We start from the raw sequence: 18,030 nt of genomic DNA on the forward strand, positions 1-18,030 counted from the left end.
TCTGTGTGTCAGTGTCCTGGGTGTCAGTCCCCGGTGTGTCAGTGCCCTGGGTGTCAGTCCTCTGTGTGTCAGTGTCCTGGGTGTCAGTCCTCTGTGTGTCAGTGCCCTGGGTGTCAGTCCTCTGTGTGTCAGTGTCCTGGGTGTCAGTCTTCTGTGTGTCAGTGTCCTTGGTGTCAGTGTTCTGTGTGTCAGTGCCCTGGATGTCAGTCCTCTGTGTGTCAGTGTCCTGGGTGTCAGTCCTCTGTGTGCCAGTGTCCTAGATGTCAGTCTTCTGTGTGTCAGTGCCCTGGGTGTCAGTCCACGGTGTGTCAGTCCCCTGGGTGTCACTCCTCTGTGTGTCAGTGTCCTGGGTGTCAGTTCTCTGTGTGTCAGTGCCCTGAGTGTCAGTCCTCTGTGTGTCAGTGCCCTGGGTGTCAGTCCTCTGTGTGTCAGTGTCCTGGGTGTCAGTCCTCTGTGTGTCAGTGCCCTGGGTGTCAGTCCTCTGTGTGTCAGTGCCCTGGATGTCAGTCCTCTGTGTGTCAGTGCCCTGGGTGTCAGTCCACGGTGTGTCAGTCCCCTGGGTGTCACTCCTCTGTGTGTCAGTGTCCTGGGTGTCAGTCCCCGGTGTGTCAGTGCCCTGGGTGTCAGTCCTCTGTGTGTCAGTGCCCTGGGTGTCAGTCCACGGTGTGTCAGTCCCCTGGGTGTCACTCCTCTGTGTGTCAGTGTCCTGGGTGTCAGTCCCCGGTGTGTCAGTGCCCTGGGTGTCATTCCTCTGTGTGTCAGTGTCCTGGGTGTCAGTCCTCTGTGTGTCAGTGCCCTGGGTGTCAGTCCTCTGTGTGTCAGTGTCCTGGGTGTCAGTCTTCTGTGTGTCAGTGTCCTTGGTGTCAGTCCTCTGTGTGTCAGTGTCCTGGGTGTCAGTCCTCTGTGTGTCAGTGGCCTGGGTGTCAGTGTTCTGTGTGTCAGTGTCCTTGGTGTCAGTGTTCTGTGTGTCAGTGCCCTGGATGTCAGTCCTCTGTGTGTCAGTGCCCTGGGTGTCAGTCCTCTGTGTGTCAGTGCCCTGGGTGTCAGTCCACGGTGTGTCAGTCCCCTGGGTGTCACTCCTCTGTGTGTCAGTGTCCTGGGTGTCAGTCCCCGGTGTGTCAGTGCCCTGGGTGTCAGTCCTCTGTGTGTCAGTGTCCTGGGTGTCAGTCCTCTGTGTGTCAGTGCCCTGGGTGTCAGTCCTCTGTGTGTCAGTGCCCTGGGTGTCAGTCCACGGTGTGTCAGTCCCCTGGGTGTCACTCCTCTGTGTGTCAGTGTCCTGGGTGTCAGTCCCCGGTGTGTCAGTGCCCTGGGTGTCAGTCCTCTGTGTGTCAGTGCCCTGGGTGTCAGTCCACGGTGTGTCAGTCCCCTGGGTGTCACTCCTCTGTGTGTCAGTGTCCTGGGTGTCAGTCCCCGGTGTGTCAGTGCCCTGGGTGTCAGTCCTCTGTGTGTCAGTGTCCTGGGTGTCAGTCCTCTGTGTGTCAGTGCCCTGGGTGTCAGTCCTCTGTGTGTCAGTGTCCTGGGTGTCAGTCTTCTGTGTGTCAGTGTCCTTGGTGTCAGTCCTCTGTGTGTCAGTGTCCTGGGTGTCAGTCCTCTGTGTGTCAGTGGCCTGGGTGTCAGTGTTCTGTGTGTCAGTGTCCTTGGTGTCAGTGTTCTGTGTGTCAGTGCCCTGGATGTCAGTCCTCTGTGTGTCAGTGCCCTGGGTGTCAGTCCTCTGTGTGTCAGTGTCCTGGGTGTCAGTCCCCGGTGTGTCAGTGCCCTGGGTGTCAGTCCTCTGTGTGTCAGTGTCCTGGGTGTCAGTCCTCTGTGTGTCAGTGCCCTGGGTGTCAGTCCTCTGTGTGTCAGTGTCCTGGGTGTCAGTCTTCTGTGTGTCAGTGTCCTTGGTGTCAGTCCTCTGTGTGTCAGTGTCCTGGGTGTCAGTCCTCTGTGTGTCAGTGGCCTGGGTGTCAGTGTTCTGTGTGTCAGTGTCCTGGGTGTCAGTCTTCTGTGTGTCAGTGTCCTAGGTGTAAGTCCTCTGTGTGTCAGTGTCCTGCGTATCAGTCCGTTGTGTGTCAGTGTCCTGGGTGTCAGTCCTCAGTGTGTCAGCGTCCTGGGTGTCAGTCCTCTGGGTGTCAGTCCTCTGTGTGTCAGTGTCCTGGGTGTCAGTCCTCTGTGTGTCAGTGCCCTGCGTGTAAGTCCTCTGTGTGTCAGTGTCCTGCGTATCAGTCCGTTGTGTGTCAGTGTCCTGGGTGTCAGTCCTCTTTGTGTCAGTGCCCTGCGTGTAAGTCCTCTGTGTGTCAGTGTCCTGCGTATCAGTCCGTTGTGTGTCAGTGTCCTGGGTGTCAGTCTTCTGTGTGTCAATGTCCTGGGTGGCAGTCTTCTGTGTGTCAGTGTCCTTGGTGTCAGTCCTCTGTGTGTCAGTGTCCTGGGTGTCAGTCCTCTGTGTTTCAGTGTCCTGGGTGTCAGTCTTCTGTGTGTCAGTGTCCTTGGTGCCAGTCCTCTGTGTGTCAGCGTCCTGGGTGTCAGTCCTCTGGGTGTCAGTCCTCTGTGTGTCAGTGTCCTGGGTATCGGTCCTCTGTGTGTCAATGCCCTGGGTGTCAGTCTTCTGTGTGTCAATGTCCTGGGTGGCAGTCTTCTGTGTGTCAGTGTCCTTGGTGTCAGTCCTCTGTGTGTCAGTGTCCTGGGTGTCAGTCCTCTGTTTGTCAGTGTCCTGGGTGTCAGTCCTCTGTGTGTCTGTGTCCTGGGTGTCAGTCCTCAGTGTGTCAGTGTCCTGGGATTCAGCCCTCTGTGTTTCAGTGTCCTGGGTGTCAGTCTTCTGTGTGTCAGTGTCCTTGGTGTCAGTCCTCTGTGTGTCAGTGTCCTGTGTGTCAGTCCTCTGTGTGTCAGTGTCCTGGGTGTCAGTGTTCTGTGTGTCAGTGTCCTGGGTGTAAGTCCTCTGTGTGTCAGTGTCCTGGGTGTCAGTCCTCTGGGTTGCTGTGCTCTGGGTGTCAGTCCTCTGTGTGTCAGTGTCTTGGGTGTCAGTCCTCTGGGTGTCAGTCCTCTGTGTGTCAGTGTCCTGGGTATCGGTCCTCTGTGTGTCAGTGACCTGGGTGTCAGTCTTCTGTGTGTCACTGTCCTGGGTGTCAGTCCGCTGTGTGTCAGTGTCCTGGGTGTCAGAGTTCTGTGTGTCAGTGTCCTGGGTGTCAGTCCTCTGTGTGTCAGTGGACTGGGTGGCAGTCCTCTGTGTGTCAGTGTCCTGGGTGTCAGTCCTCTGTGTGTCAGTGTCCTGGGAGTCAGCCCTCTGTGTTTCAGTGTCCTGGGTGTCAGTCTTCTGTGTGTCAGTGTCCTTGGTGCCAGTCCTCTGTGTGTCAGTGTCCTGGGTGTCAGTCCTCTGTCTGTCACTGTCCTGGGTGTCACTCCTCTGTGTGTCAGTGCCCTGGGTGTCAGTCCTCTGGGTGTCAGTACCCTAGGTGTCAGTCCTCTGGGTGTCAGTGTCGTGGGTGTCAGTCCTCTGTGTGTCAGTGTCCTGGGTATCGGTCCTCTGTGTGTCAGTGCCCTGGGTGTCAGTCCTCTGTGTGTCAATGTCCTGGGTGTCAGTCTTCTGTGTGTCAGTGTCCTTGGTGTCAGTCCTCTGTGTGTCAGTGTCCTGGGTGTCAGTCCTCTGTGTGTCAGTGTCCTGGGTGTCAGTGTTCTGTGTGTCAGTGTCCTGGGTGTCAGTCCTCTGTGTGTCAGTGTCCTGGGTGTCAGTCCTCTGGGTTGCCGTGCTCTGGGTGTCAGTCCTCTGTGTGTCAGTGTCTTGGGTGTCAGTCATCTGTGTGTCAGTGTCCTGGGTGTCAGTCCTCTGTGTGTCAGTGCCCTGGGTGTCAGTCCTCTGGGTGTCAGTGCCCTAGGTGTCAGTCCTCTGGGTGTCAGTGTCGTGGGTGTCAGTCCTCTGTGAGCCAGTGTCCTGCGTGTCAGTCCTCTGTGTGTCAGTGTCCTGGGTGTCAGTCCTCTGTGTGTCAGTGTCCTGCGTATCAGTCCGTTGTGTGTCAGTGTCCTGGGTGTCAGTCCTCTGTGTGTCAATGTCCTGGGTGGTTGTCTTCTGTGTGTCAGTGTCCTTGGTGTCAGTCCTCTGTGCGTCAGTGTCCTGGGTGTCAGTCCTCTGTGTGTCAGTGTCCTGGGTGTCAGTCCTCTGTGTGTCAGTATCCTGGGTGTCAGTGTTCTGTGTGTCAGTGTCCTGGGTGTCAGTCCTCTGTGTGTCAGTGTCCTGGGTGTCAGTCCTCTGGGTTGCCGTGCTCTGGGTGTCAGTCCTCTGTGTGTCAGTGTCTTGGGTATCGGTCCTCTGTGTGTCAGTGACCTGGGTGTCAGTCTTCTGTGTGTCAGTGTCCTTGGTGTCAGTCCTCTGTGTGTCAGTGTCCTGGGTGTCAGTCCTCTGGGTTGCCGTGCTCTGGGTGTCAGTCCTCTGTGTGTCAGTGTCTTGGGTATCGGTCCTCTGTGTGTCAGTGACCTGGGTGTCAGTCTTCTGTGTGTCAGTGTCCTGGGTGTCAGTCCTCTGTGTGTCAGTGTCCTGGGTGTCAGAGTTCTGTGTGTCAGTGTCCTGGGTGTCAGTCCTCTGTGTGTCAGTGGCCTGGGTGGCAGTCCTCTGTGTGTCAGTGTCCTGGGTGTCAGTCCTCTGTGTGTCTGTGTCCTGGGTGTCAGTCCTCAGTGTGTCAGTGTCCTGGGATTCAGCCCTCTGTGTTTCAGTGTCCTGGGTGTCAGTCTTCTGTGTGTCAGTGTCCTTGGTGCCAGTCCTCTGTGTGTCAGTGTCCTGAGTATCAGTCCGTTGTGTGTCAGTGCCCTGGGTGTCAGTCCTCTGTGTGTCAGTATCCTGGGTATCAGTCCGTTGTGTGTCAGTGTCCTGGGTGTCAGTCCTCTGTGAGCCAGTGTCCTGCGTGTCAGTCCTCTGTGTGTCAGTGTCCTGGGTGTCAGTCCTCTGTGTGTCAGTGTCCTGGGTTTCAGTCCTCTGTGTGTCAGTGTCCTGGGTATCGGTCCTCTGTGTGTCAGTGCCCTGGGTGTCAGTGTCCTGGGTATCGGTCCTCTGTGTGTCAGTGCCCTGGGTGTAAGTCCTCTGTGTGTCAGTGTCCTGGGTTTCAGTCCTCTGGGTGTCAGTCCTCTGTGTGTCAGTGTCCTGGGTATCGGTCCTCTGTGTGTCAATGCCCTGGGTGTCAGTCCTCTGTGTGTCAATGTCCTGGGTGGCAGTCTTCTGTGTGTCAGTGTCCTTGGTGTCAGTCCTCTGTGTGTCAGTGTCCTCGGTGTCAGTCCTCTGTGTGTCAGTGTCCTGGGTGTCAGTCCTCTGTGTGTCAGTGTCCTGGGTGTCAGTGTTCTGTGTGTCAGTGTCCTGGGTGTCAGTCCTCTGTGTGTCAGTGTCCTGGGTGTCAGTCCTCTGGGTTGCCGTGCTCTGGGTGTCAGTCCTCTGTGTGTCAGTGTCTTGGGTGTCAGTCCTCTGGGTGTCAGTCCTCTGTGTGTCAGTGTCCTGGGTATCGGTCCTCTGTGTGTCATTGACCTGGGTGTCAGTCTTCTGTGTGTCAGTGTCCTTGGTGTCAGTCCGCTGTGTGTCAATGTCCTGGGTGTCAGAGTTCTGTGTGTCAGTGTCCTGGGTGTCAGTCCTCTGTGTGTCAGTGGCCTGGGTGTCAGTCCTCTGTGTGTCAGTGTCCTGGGTATCGGTCTTCTGTGTGTCAGTGTCCTTGGTGCCAGTCCTCTGTGTGTCAGTGCCCTGGGTGTCAGTCCTCTGTGTGTCAGTGTCCTGGGTGTCAGTCCTCTGTGTGTCAGTGCCCTGGGTGTCAGTCCTCTGTGTGTCAGTGTCCTGGGTATCAGTCCGTTGTGTGTCAGTGTCCTGGGTGTCAGTCCTCTGGGTGTCAGTACCCTAGGTGTCAGTCCTCTTGGTGTCAGTGTCGTGGGTGTCAGTTCTCTGTGTGTCAGTGCCCTGGGTGTCCGTCCTCTGGGTGTCAGTACCCTAGGTGTCAGTCCTCTTGGTGTCAGTGTCGTGGGTTTCAGTCCTCTGTGAGCCAGTGTCCTGGGTATCGGTCCTCTGTGTGTCAGTGCCCTGGGTATCGGTCCTCTGTGTGTCAGTGCCCTGGGTGTCAGTCCTCTGTGTGTCAATGTCCTGGGTGTCAGTCTTCTGTGTGTCAGTGTCCTTGGTGTCAGTCCTCTGTGTGTCAGTGTCCTGGGTGTCAGTCCTCTCTGTGTCAGTGTCCTGGGTGTCAGTCCTCTGTGTGTCAGTGTCCTGGGTGTCAGTGTTCTGTGTGTCAGTGTCCTGGGTGTCAGTCCTCTGTGTGTCAGTGTCCTGGGTGTCAGTCCTCTGGGTTGCCGTGCTCTGTGTGTCAGTCCTCTGTGTGTCAGTGTCCTGGGTGTCAGTCCTCTGTGTGTCAGTGCCCTGGGTGTCAGTCCTCTGGGTGTCAGTGCCCTAGGTGTCAGTCCTCTTGGTGTCAGTGTCGTGGGTGTCAGTCCTCTGTGTGTCAGCGTCCTGGGTTTCAGTCTTCTGGGTGTCAGTCCTCTGTGTGTCAGTGTCCTGCGTATCAGTCCGTTGTGTGTCAGTGTCCTGGGTATCGGTCCTCTGTGTGTCAGTGTCCTGGGTGTCAGTCCTCTGTGTGTCAGTGTCCTGGGTGTCAGTCTTCTGTGTGTCAGTGTCCTTGGTGTCAGTCCTCTGTGTGTCAGTGTCCTGGGTGTCAGTCCTCTGTGTGTCAGTGTCCTGGGTGTCAGTCCTCTGTGTGTCAGTATCCTGGGTGTCAGTGTTCTCTGTGTCAGTGTCCTGGGTGTCAGTCCTCTGTGTGCCAGTGTCCTGGGTGTCAGTCCTCTGGGTTGCCGTGCTCTGGGTGTCAGTCCTCTGTGTGTCAGTGTCCTGGGTGTCAGTCCTCTGTGTGTCAGTATCCTGGGTGTCAGTGTTCTGTGTGTCAGTGTCCTGGGTGTCAGTCCTCTGTGTGTCAGTGTCTTGGGTGTCAGTCCTCTGGGTGTCAGTCCTCTGTGTGTCAGTGTCCTGGGTATCGGTCCTCTGTGTGTCTGTATCCTGGGTGTCAGTCTTCTGTGTGTCAGTGTCCTTGGTGTCAGTCCTCTGTGTGTCAGTGTCCTGGGTGTCAGTCCGCTGTGTGTCAGTGTCCTGGGTGTCAGAGTTCTGTGTGTCAGTGTCCTGGGTGTCAGTCCTCTGTGTGTCAGTGGCCTGGGTGGCAGTCCTCTGTGTGTCAGTGTCCTGGGTGTCAGTCCTCTGTGTGTCTGTGTCCTGGGTGTCAGTCCTCAGTGTGTCAGTGTCCTGGGAGTCAGCCCTCTGTGTTTCAGTGTCCTGGGTGTCAGTCTTCTGTGTGTCACTGTCCTGGGTATCAGTCCGTTGTGTGTCAGTGCCCTGGGTGTCAGTCCTCTGGGTGTCAGTGTCGTGGGTGTCAGTCCTCTGTGAGCCAGTGTCCTGCGTGTCAGTCCGTTGTGTGTCAGTGTCCTGGGTGTCAGTCCTCTGTGTGTCAGTGTCCTGGGTTTCAGTCCTCTGGGTGTCAGTCCTCTGTGTGTCAGTGTCCTGGGTATCGGTCCTCTGTGTGTCAGTGCCCTGGGTGTCAGTCCTCTGTGTGTCAATGTCCTGGGTGTCAGTCTTCTGTGTGTCAGTGTCCTTGGAGTCAGTCCTCTGTGTGTCAGTGTCCTGGGTGTCAGTCCTCTGTGTGTCAGTGTCCTGGATGTCAGTCCTCTGTGTGTCAGTGTCCTGGGTGTCAGTGTTCTGTGTGTCAGTGTCCTGGGTGTCAGTCCTCTGTGTGTCAGTGTCCTGGGTGTCAGTCCTCTGTGTATCAGTGTCCTGGGTGTCAGTCCTCTGTGTGTCAGTGTCCTGGGTATCAGTCCGTTGTGTGTCAGTGCCCTGGGTGTCAGTCCTCTGTGTGTCAGTGCCCTGGATGTCAGTCCTCTGTGTGTCAGTGCCCTGGGTGTCAGTCCACGGTGTGTCAGTCCCCTGGGTGTCACTCCTCTGTGTGTCAGTGTCCTGGGTGTCAGTCCCCGGTGTGTCAGTGCCCTGGGTGTCAGTCCTCTGTGTGTCAGTGTCCTGGGTGTCAGTCCTCTGTGTGTCAGTGCCCTGGGTGTCAGTCCTCTGTGTGTCAGTGTCCTGGGTGTCAGTCTTCTGTGTGTCAGTGTCCTTGGTGTCAGTGTTCTGTGTGTCAGTGCCCTGGATGTCAGTCCACGGTGTGTCAGTGTCCTGGGTGTCACTCCTCTGTGTGTCAGTGTCCTGGGTGTCAGTTCTCTGTGTGTCAGTGCCCTGGGTGTCAGTCCTCTGTGTGTCAGTGCCCTGGGTGTCAGTCCTCTGTGTGTCAGTGTCCTGGGTGTCAGTCCTCTGTGTGTCAGTGCCCTGGGTGTCAGTCCTCTGTGTGTCAGTGCCCTGGATGTCAGTCCTCTGTGTGTCAGTGCCCTGGGTGTCAGTCCACGGTGTGTCAGTCCCCTGGGTGTCACTCCTCTGTGTGTCAGTGTCCTGGGTGTCAGTCCCCGGTGTGTCAGTGCCCTGGGTGTCAGTCCTCTGTGTGTCAGTGTCCTGGGTGTCAGTCCTCTGTGTGTCAGTGCCCTGGGTGTCAGTCCTCTGTGTGTCAGTGTCCTGGGTGTCAGTCTTCTGTGTGTCAGTGTCCTTGGTGTCAGTGTTCTGTGTGTCAGTGCCCTGGATGTCAGTCCTCTGTGTGTCAGTGTCCTGGGTGTCAGTCCTCTGTGTGCCAGTGTCCTAGATGTCAGTCTTCTGTGTGTCAGTGCCCTGGGTGTCAGTCCACGGTGTGTCAGTCCCCTGGGTGTCACTCCTCTGTGTGTCAGTGTCCTGGGTGTCAGTTCTCTGTGTGTCAGTGCCCTGAGTGTCAGTCCTCTGTGTGTCAGTGCCCTGGGTGTCAGTCCTCTGTGTGTCAGTGTCCTGGGTGTCAGTCCTCTGTGTGTCAGTGCCCTGGGTGTCAGTCCTCTGTGTGTCAGTGCCCTGGATGTCAGTCCTCTGTGTGTCAGTGCCCTGGGTGTCAGTCCACGGTGTGTCAGTCCCCTGGGTGTCACTCCTCTGTGTGTCAGTGTCCTGGGTGTCAGTCCCCGGTGTGTCAGTGCCCTGGGTGTCAGTCCTCTGTGTGTCAGTGCCCTGGGTGTCAGTCCTCTGTGTGTCAGTGTCCTGGGTGTCAGTCTTCTGTGTGTCAGTGTCCTTGGTGTCAGTGTTCTGTGTGTCAGTGCCCTGGATGTCAGTCCTCTGTGTGTCAGTGCCCTGGGTGTCAGTCCTCTGTGTGTCAGTGCCCTGGGTGCCAGTCCACGGTGTGTCAGTCCCCTGGGTGTCACTCCTCTGTGTGTCAGTGTCCTGGGTGTCAGTCCCCGGTGTGTCAGTGCCCTGGGTGTCAGTCCTCTGTGTGTCAGTGTCCTGGGTGTCAGTCCTCTGTGTGTCAGTGCCCTGGGTGTCAGTCCTCTGTGTGTCAGTGTCCTGGGTGTCAGTCTTCTGTGTGTCAGTGTCCTTGGTGTCAGTCCTCTGTGTGTCAGTGTCCTGGGTGTCAGTCCTCTGTGTGTCAGTGGCCTGGGTGTCAGTGTTCTGTGTGTCAGTGTCCTGGGTGTCAGTCTTCTGTGTGTCAGTGTCCTAGGTGTAAGTCCTCTGTGTATCAGTGTCCTGCGTATCAGTCCGTTGTGTGTCAGTGTCCTGGGTGTCAGTCCTCAGTGTGTCAGCGTCCTGGGTGTCAGTCCTCTGGGTGTCAGTCCTCTGTGTGTCAGTGTCCTGGGTGTCAGTCCTCTGTGTGTCAGTGCCCTGCGTGTAAGTCCTCTGTGTGTCAGTGTCCTGCGTATCAGTCCGTTGTGTGTCAGTGTCCTGGGTGTCAGTCCTCTTTGTGTCAGTGCCCTGCGTGTAAGTCCTCTGTGTGTCAGTGTCCTGCGTATCAGTCCGTTGTGTGTCAGTGTCCTGGGTGTCAGTCTTCTGTGTGTCAATGTCCTGGGTGGCAGTCTTCTGTGTGTCAGTGTCCTTGGTGTCAGTCCTCTGTGTGTCAGTGTCCTGGGTGTCAGTCCTCTGTGTTTCAGTGTCCTGGGTGTCAGTCTTCTGTGTGTCAGTGTCCTTGGTGCCAGTCCTCTGTGTGTCAGCGTCCTGGGTGTCAGTCCTCTGGGTGTCAGTCCTCTGTGTGTCAGTGTCCTGGGTATCGGTCCTCTGTGTGTCAATGCCCTGGGTGTCAGTCTTCTGTGTGTCAATGTCCTGGGTGGCAGTCTTCTGTGTGTCAGTGTCCTTGGTGTCAGTCCTCTGTGTGTCAGTGTCCTGGGTGTCAGTCCTCTGTTTGTCAGTGTCCTGGGTGTCAGTCCTCTGTGTGTCTGTGTCCTGGGTGTCAGTCCTCAGTGTGTCAGTGTCCTGGGATTCAGCCCTCTGTGTTTCAGTGTCCTGGGTGTCAGTCTTCTGTGTGTCAGTGTCCTTGGTGCCAGTCCTCTGTGTGTCAGTGTCCTGTGTGTCAGTCCTCTGTGTGTCAGTGTCCTGGGTGTCAGTGTTCTGTGTGTCAGTGTCCTGGGTGTCAGTCCTCTGTGTGTCAGTGTCCTGGGTGTAAGTCCTCTGTGTGTCAGTGTCCTGGGTGTCAGTCCTCTGGGTTGCTGTGCTCTGGGTGTCAGTCCTCTGTGTGTCAGTGTCTTGGGTGTCAGTCCTCTGGGTGTCAGTCCTCTGTGTGTCAGTGTCCTGGGTATCGGTCCTCTGTGTGTCAGTGACCTGGGTGTCAGTCTTCTGTGTGTCACTGTCCTGGGTGTCAGTCCGCTGCGTGTCAGTGTCCTGGGTGTCAGAGTTCTGTGTGTCAGTGTCCTGGGTGTCAGTCCTCTGTGTGTCAGTGGACTGGGTGGCAGTCCTCTGTGTGTCAGTGTCCTGGGTGTCAGTCCTCTGTGTGTCAGTGTCCTGGGAGTCAGCCCTCTGTGTTTCAGTGTCCTGGGTGTCAGTCTTCTGTGTGTCAGTGTCCTTGGTGCCAGTCCCCTGTGTGTCAGTGTCCTGGGTGTCAGTCCTCTGTCTGTCACTGTCCTGGGTGTCACTCCTCTGTGTGTCAGTGCCCTGGGTGTCAGTCCTCTGGGTGTCAGTACCCTAGGTGTCAGTCCTCTGGGTGTCAGTGTCGTGGGTGTCAGTCCTCTGTGTGTCAGTGTCCTGGGTATCGGTCCTCTGTGTGTCAGTGCCCTGGGTGTCAGTCCTCTGTGTGTCAATGTCCTGGGTGTCAGTCTTCTGTGTGTCAGTGTCCTTGGTGTCAGTCCTCTGTGTGTCAGTGTCCTGGGTGTCAGTCCTCTGTGTGTCAGTGTCCTGGGTGTCAGTGTTCTGTGTGTCAGTGTCCTGGGTGTCAGTCCTCTGTGTGTCAGTGTCCTGGGTGTCAGTCCTCTGGGTTGCCGTGCTCTGGGTGTCAGTCCTCTGTGTGTCAGTGTCTTGGGTGTCAGTCATCTGTGTGTCAGTGTCCTGGGTGTCAGTCCTCTGTGTGTCAGTGCCCTGGGTGTCAGTCCTCTGGGTGTCAGTGCCCTAGGTGTCAGTCCTCTGGGTGTCAGTGTCGTGGGTGTCAGTCCTCTGTGAGCCAGTGTCCTGCGTGTCAGTCCTCTGTGTGTCAGTGTCCTGGGTGTCAGTCCTCTGTGTGTCAGTGTCCTGCGTATCAGTCCGTTGTGTGTCAGTGTCCTGGGTGTCAGTCCTCTGTGTGTCAATGTCCTGGGTGGTTGTCTTCTGTGTGTCAGTGTCCTTGGTGTCAGTCCTCTGTGCGTCAGTGTCCTGGGTGTCAGTCCTCTGTGTGTCAGTGTCCTGGGTGTCAGTCCTCTGTGTGTCAGTATCCTGGGTGTCAGTGTTCTGTGTGTCAGTGTCCTGGGTGTCAGTCCTCTGTGTGTCAGTGTCCTGGGTGTCAGTCCTCTGGGTTGCCGTGCTCTGGGTGTCAGTCCTCTGGGTGTCAGTGCCCTAGGTGTCAGTCCTCTGGGTGTCAGTGTCGTGGGTGTCAGTCCTCTGTGAGCCAGTGTCCTGCGTGTCAGTCCTCTGTGTGTCAGTGTCCTGGGTGTCAGTCCTCTGTGTGTCAGTGTCCTGCGTATCAGTCCGTTGTGTGTCAGTGTCCTGGGTGTCAGTCCTCTGTGTGTCAATGTCCTGGGTGGTTGTCTTCTGTGTGTCAGTGTCCTTGGTGTCAGTCCTCTGTGCGTCAGTGTCCTGGGTGTCAGTCCTCTGTGTGTCAGTGTCCTGGGTGTCAGTCCTCTGTGTGTCAGTATCCTGGGTGTCAGTGTTCTGTGTGTCAGTGTCCTGGGTGTCAGTCCTCTGTGTGTCAGTGTCCTGGGTGTCAGTCCTCTGGGTTGCCGTGCTCTGGGTGTCAGTCCTCTGTGTGTCAGTGTCTTGGGTATCGGTCCTCTGTGTGTCAGTGACCTGGGTGTCAGTCTTCTGTGTGTCAGTGTCCTTGGTGTCAGTCCTCTGTGTGTCAGTGTCCTGGGTGTCAGTCCTCTGGGTTGCCGTGCTCTGGGTGTCAGTCCTCTGTGTGTCAGTGTCTTGGGTATCGGTCCTCTGTGTGTCAGTGACCTGGGTGTCAGTCTTCTGTGTGTCAGTGTCCTGGGTGTCAGTCCTCTGTGTGTCAGTGTCCTGGGTGTCAGAGTTCTGTGTGTCAGTGTCCTGGGTGTCAGTCCTCTGCGTGTCAGTGGCCTGGGTGGCAGTCCTCTGTGTGTCAGTGTCCTGGGTGTCAGTCCTCTGTGTGACTGTGTCCTGGGTGTCAGTCCTCAGTGTGTCAGTGTCCTGGGATTCAGCCCTCTGTGTTTCAGTGTCCTGGGTGTCAGTCTTCTGTGTGTCAGTGTCCTTGGTGCCAGTCCTCTGTGTGTCAGTGTCCTGAGTATCAGTCCGTTGTGTGTCAGTGCCCTGGGTGTCAGTCCTCTGTGTGTCAGTGTCCTGGGTATCAGTCCGTTGTGTGTCAGTGTCCTGGGTGTCAGTCCTCTGTGAGCCAGTGTCCTGCGTGTCAGTCCTCTGTGTGTCAGTGTCCTGGGTGTCAGTCCTCTGTGTGTCAGTGTCCTGGGTTTCAGTCCTCTGTGTGTCAGTGTCCTGGGTATCGGTCCTCTGTGTGTCAGTGCCCTGGGTGTCAGTGTCCTGGGTATCGGTCCTCTGTGTGTCAGTGCCCTGGGTGTAAGTCCTCTGTGTGTCAGTGTCCTGGGTTTCAGTCCTCTGGGTGTCAGTCCTCTGTGTGTCAGTGTCCTGGGTATCGGTCCTCTGTGTGTCAATGCCCTGGGTGTCAGTCCTCTGTGTGTCAGTGTCCTGGGTGTCAGTCTTCTGTGTGTCAGTGTCCTTGGTGTCAGTCCTCTGTGTGTCAGTGTCCTGGGTGTCAGTCCTCTGTGTGTCAGTGGCCTGGGTGTCAGTGTTCTGTGTGTCAGTGTCCTGGGTGTCAGTCTTCTGTGTGTCAGTGTCCTAGGTGTAAGTCCTCTGTGTGTCAGTGTCCTGCGTATCAGTCCGTTGTGTGTCAGTGTCCTGGGTGTCAGTCCTCAGTGTGTCAGCGTCCTGGGTGTCAGTCCTCTGGGTGTCAGTCCTCTGTGTGTCAGTGTCCTGGGTGTCAGTCCTCTGTGTGTCAGTGCCCTGCGTGTAAGTCCTCTGTGTGTCAGTGTCCTGCGTATCAGTCCGTTGTGTGTCAGTGTCCTGGGTGTCAGTCCTCTTTGTGTCAGTGCCCTGCGTGAAAGTCCTCTGTGTGTCAGTGTCCTGCGTATCAGTCCGTTGTGTGTCAGTGTCCTGGGTGTCAGTCTTCTGTGTGTCAATGTCCTGGGTGGCAGTCTTCTGTGTGTCAGTGTCCTTGGTGTCAGTCCTCTGTGTGTCAGTGTCCTGGGTGTCAGTCCTCTGTGTTTCAGTGTCCTGGGTGTCAGTCTTCTGTGTGTCAGTGTCCTTGGTGCCAGTCCTCTGTGTGTCAGCGTCCTGGGTGTCAGTCCTCTGGGTGTCAGTCCTCTGTGTGTCAGTGTCCTGGGTATCGGTCCTCTGTGTGTCAATGCCCTGGGTGTCAGTCTTCTGTGTGTCAATGTCCTGGGTGGCAGTCTTCTGTGTGTCAGTGTCCTTGGTGTCAGTCCTCTGTGTGTCAGTGTCCTGGGTGTCAGTCCTCTGTTTGTCAGTGTCCTGGGTGTCAGTCCTCTGTGTGTCTGTGTCCTGGGTGTCAGTCCTCAGTGTGTCAGTGTCCTGGGATTCAGCCCTCTGTGTTTCAGTGTCCTGGGTGTCAGTCTTCTGTGTGTCAGTGTCCTTGGTGCCAGTCCTCTGTGTGTCAGTGTCCTGTGTGTCAGTCCTCTGTGTGTCAGTGTCCTGGGTGTCAGTGTTCTGTGTGTCAGTGTCCTGGGTGTCAGTCCTCTGTGTGTCAGTGTCCTGGGTGTAAGTCCTCTGTGTGTCAGTGTCCTGGGTGTCAGTCCTCTGGGTTGCTGTGCTCTGGGTGTCAGTCCTCTGTGTGTCAGTGTCTTGGGTGTCAGTCCTCTGGGTGTCAGTCCTCTGTGTGTCAGTGTCCTGGGTATCGGTCCTCTGTGTGTCAGTGACCTGGGTGTCAGTCTTCTGTGTGTCACTGTCCTGGGTGTCAGTCCGCTGTGTGCCAGTGTCCTGGGTGTCAGAGTTCTGTGTGTCAGTGTCCTGGGTGTCAGTCCTCTGTGTGTCAGTGGACTGGGTGTCAGTGTTCTGTGTGTCAGTGTCCTGGGTGTCAGTCCTCTGTGTGTCAGTGTCCTGGGTGTAAGTCCTCTGTGTGTCAGTGTCCTGGGTGTCAGTCCTCTGGGTTGCTGTGCTCTGGGTGTCAGTCCTCTGTGTGTCAGTGTCTTGGGTGTCAGTCCTCTGGGTGTCAGTCCTCTGTGTGTCAGTGTCCTGGGTATCGGTCCTCTGTGTGTCAGTGACCTGGGTGTCAGTCTTCTGTGTGTCACTGTCCTGGGTGTCAGTCCGCTGTGTGCCAGTGTCCTGGGTGTCAGAGTTCTGTGTGTCAGTGTCCTGGGTGTCAGTCCTCTGTGTGTCAGTGGACTGGGTGGCAGTCCTCTGTGTGTCAGTGTCCTGGGTGTCAGTCCTCTGTGTGTCAGTGTCCTGGGAGTCAGCCCTCTGTGTTTCAGTGTCCTGGGTGTCAGTCTTCTGTGTGTCAGTGTCCTTGGTGCCAGTCCTCTGTGTGTCAGTGTCCTGGGTGTCAGTCCTCTGTCTGTCACTGTCCTGGGTGTCACTCCTCTGTGTGTCAGTGCCCTGGGTGTCAGTCCTCTGGGTGTCAGTACCCTAGGTGTCAGTCCTCTGGGTGTCAGTGTCGTGGGTGTCAGTCCTCTGTGTGTCAGTGTCCTGGGTATCGGTCCTCTGTGTGTCAGTGCCCTGGGTGTCAGTCCTCTGTGTGTCAATGTCCTGGGTGTCAGTCTTCTGTGTGTCAGTGTCCTTGGTGTCAGTCCTCTGTGTGTCAGTGTCCTGGGTGTCAGTCCTCTGTGTGTCAGTGTCCTGGGTGTCAGTGTTCTGTGTGTCAGTGTCCTGGGTGTCAGTCCTCTGTGTGTCAGTGTCCTGGGTGTCAGTCCTCTGGGCTGCCGTGCTCTGGGTGTCAGTCCTCTGTGTGTCAGTGTCTTGGGTGTCAGTCATCTGTGTGTCAGTGTCCTGGGTGTCAGTCCTCTGTGTGTCAGTGCCCTGGGTGTCAGTCCTCTGGGTGTCAGTGCCCTAGGTGTCAGTCCTCTGGGTGTCAGTGTCGTGGGTGTCAGTCCTCTGTGAGCCAGTGTCCTGCGTGTCAGTCCTCTGTGTGTCAGTGTCCTGGGTGTCAGTCCTCTGTGTGTCAGTGTCCTGCGTATCAGTCCGTTGTGTGTCAGTGTCCTGGGTGTCAGTCCTCTGTGTGTCAATGTCCTGGGTGGTTGTCTTCTGTGTGTCAGTGTCCTTGGTGTCAGTCCTCTGTGCGTCAGTGTCCTGGGTGTCAGTCCTCTGTGTGTCAGTGTCCTGGGTGTCAGTCCTCTGTGTGTCAGTATCCTGGGTGTCAGTGTTCTGTGTGTCAGTGTCCTGGGTGTCAGTCCTCTGTGTGTCAGTGTCCTGGGTGTCAGTCCTCTGGGTTGCCGTGCTCTGGGTGTCAGTCCTCTGTGTGTCAGTGTCTTGGGTATCGGTCCTCTGTGTGTCAGTGACCTGGGTGTCAGTCTTCTGTGTGTCAGTGTCCTTGGTGTCAGTCCTCTGTGTGTCAGTGTCCTGGGTGTCAGTCCTCTGGGTTGCCGTGCTCTGGGTGTCAGTCCTCTGTGTGTCAGTGTCTTGGGTATCGGTCCTCTGTGTGTCAGTGACCTGGGTGTCAGTCTTCTGTGTGTCAGTGTCCTGGGTGTCAGTCCTCTGTGTGTCAGTGTCCTGGGTGTCAGAGTTCTGTGTGTCAGTGTCCTGGGTGTCAGTCCTCTGTGTGTCAGTGGCCTGGGTGGCAGTCCTCTGTGTGTCAGTGTCCTGGGTGTCAGTCCTCTGTGTGTCTGTGTCCTGGGTGTCAGTCCTCAGTGTGTCAGTGTCCTGGGATTCAGCCCTCTGTGTTTCAGTGTCCTGGGTGTCAGTCTTCTGTGTGTCAGTGTCCTTGGTGCCAGTCCTCTGTGTGTCAGTGTCCTGAGTATCAGTCCGTTGTGTGTCAGTGCCCTGGGTGTCAGTCCTCTGTGTGTCAGTGTCCTGGGTATCAGTCCGTTGTGTGTCAGTGTCCTGGGTGTCAGTCCTCTGTGTGTCAGTGGCCTGGGTGGCAGTCCTCTGTGTGTCAGTGTCCTGGGTGTCAGTCCTCTGTGTGTCTGTGTCCTGGGTGTCAGTCCTCAGTGTGTCAGTGTCCTGGGATTCAGCCCTCTGTGTTTCAGTGTCCTGGGTGTCAGTCTTCTGTGTGTCAGTGTCCTTGGTGCCAGTCCTCTGTGTGTCAGTGTCCTGAGTATCAGTCCGTTGTGTGTCAGTGCCCTGGGTGTCAGTCCTCTGTGTGTCAGTGTCCTGGGTATCAGTCCGTTGTGTGTCAGTGTCCTGGGTGTCAGTCCTCTGTGAGCCAGTGTCCTGCGTGTCAGTCCTCTGTGTGTCAGTGTCCTGGGTGTCAGTCCTCTGTGTGTCAGTGTCCTGGGTTTCAGTCCTCTGTGTGTCAGTGTCCTGGGTATCGGTCCTCTGTGTGTCAGTGCCCTGGGTGTCAGTGTCCTGGGTATCGGTCCTCTGTGTGTCAGTGTCCTGGGTTTCAGTCCTCTGGGTGTCAGTCCTCTGTGTGTCAGTGTCCTGGGTATCGGTCCTCTGTGTGTCAATGCCCTGGGTGTCAGTCCTCTGTGTGTCAATGTCCTGGGTGGCAGTCTTCTGTGTGTCAGTGTCTTGGGTGTCAGTCCTCTGGGTGTCAGTCCTCTGTGTGTCAGTGTCCTGGGTATCGGTCCTCTGTGTGTCAGTGACCTGGGTGTCAGTCTTCTGTGTGTCACTGTCCTGGGTGTCAGTCCGCTGTGTGCCAGTGTCCTGGGTGTCAGAGTTCTGTGTGTCAGTGTCCTGGGTGTCAGTCCTCTGTGTGTCAGTGGACTGGGTGGCAGTCCTCTGTGTGTCAGTGTCCTGGGTGTCAGTCCTCTGTGTGTCAGTGTCCTGGGAGTCAGCCCTCTGTGTTTCAGTGTCCTGGGTGTCAGTCTTCTGTGTGTCAGTGTCCTTGGTGCCAGTCCTCTGTGTGTCAGTGTCCTGGGTGTCAGTCCTCTGTCTGTCACTGTCCTGGGTGTCACTCCTCTGTGTGTCAGTGCCCTGGGTGTCAGTCCTCTGGGTGTCAGTACCCTAGGTGTCAGTCCTCTGGGTGTCAGTGTCGTGGGTGTCAGTCCTCTGTGTGTCAGTGTCCTGGGTATCGGTCCTCTGTGTGTCAGTGCCCTGGGTGTCAGTCCTCTGTGTGTCAATGTCCTGGGTGTCAGTCTTCTGTGTGTCAGTGTCCTTGGTGTCAGTCCTCTGTGTGTCAGTGTCCTGGGTGTCAGTCCTCTGTGTGTCAGTGTCCTGGGTGTCAGTGTTCTGTGTGTCAGTGTCCTGGGTGTCAGTCCTCTGTGTGTCAGTGTCCTGGGTGTCAGTCCTCTGGGTTGCCGTGCTCTGGGTGTCAGTCCTCTGTGTGTCAGTGTCTTGGGTGTCAGTCATCTGTGTGTCAGTGTCCTGGGTGTCAGTCCTCTGTGTGTCAGTGCCCTGGGTGTCAGTCCTCTGGGTGTCAGTGCCCTAGGTGTCAGTCCTCTGGGTGTCAGTGTCGTGGGTGTCAGTCCTCTGTGAGCCAGTGT

Source organism: Scyliorhinus torazame, chromosome 1 (assembly GCF_047496885.1).
Source record: "Scyliorhinus torazame isolate Kashiwa2021f chromosome 1, sScyTor2.1, whole genome shotgun sequence".
Lineage (NCBI taxonomy): Eukaryota > Metazoa > Chordata > Chondrichthyes > Carcharhiniformes > Scyliorhinidae > Scyliorhinus > Scyliorhinus torazame.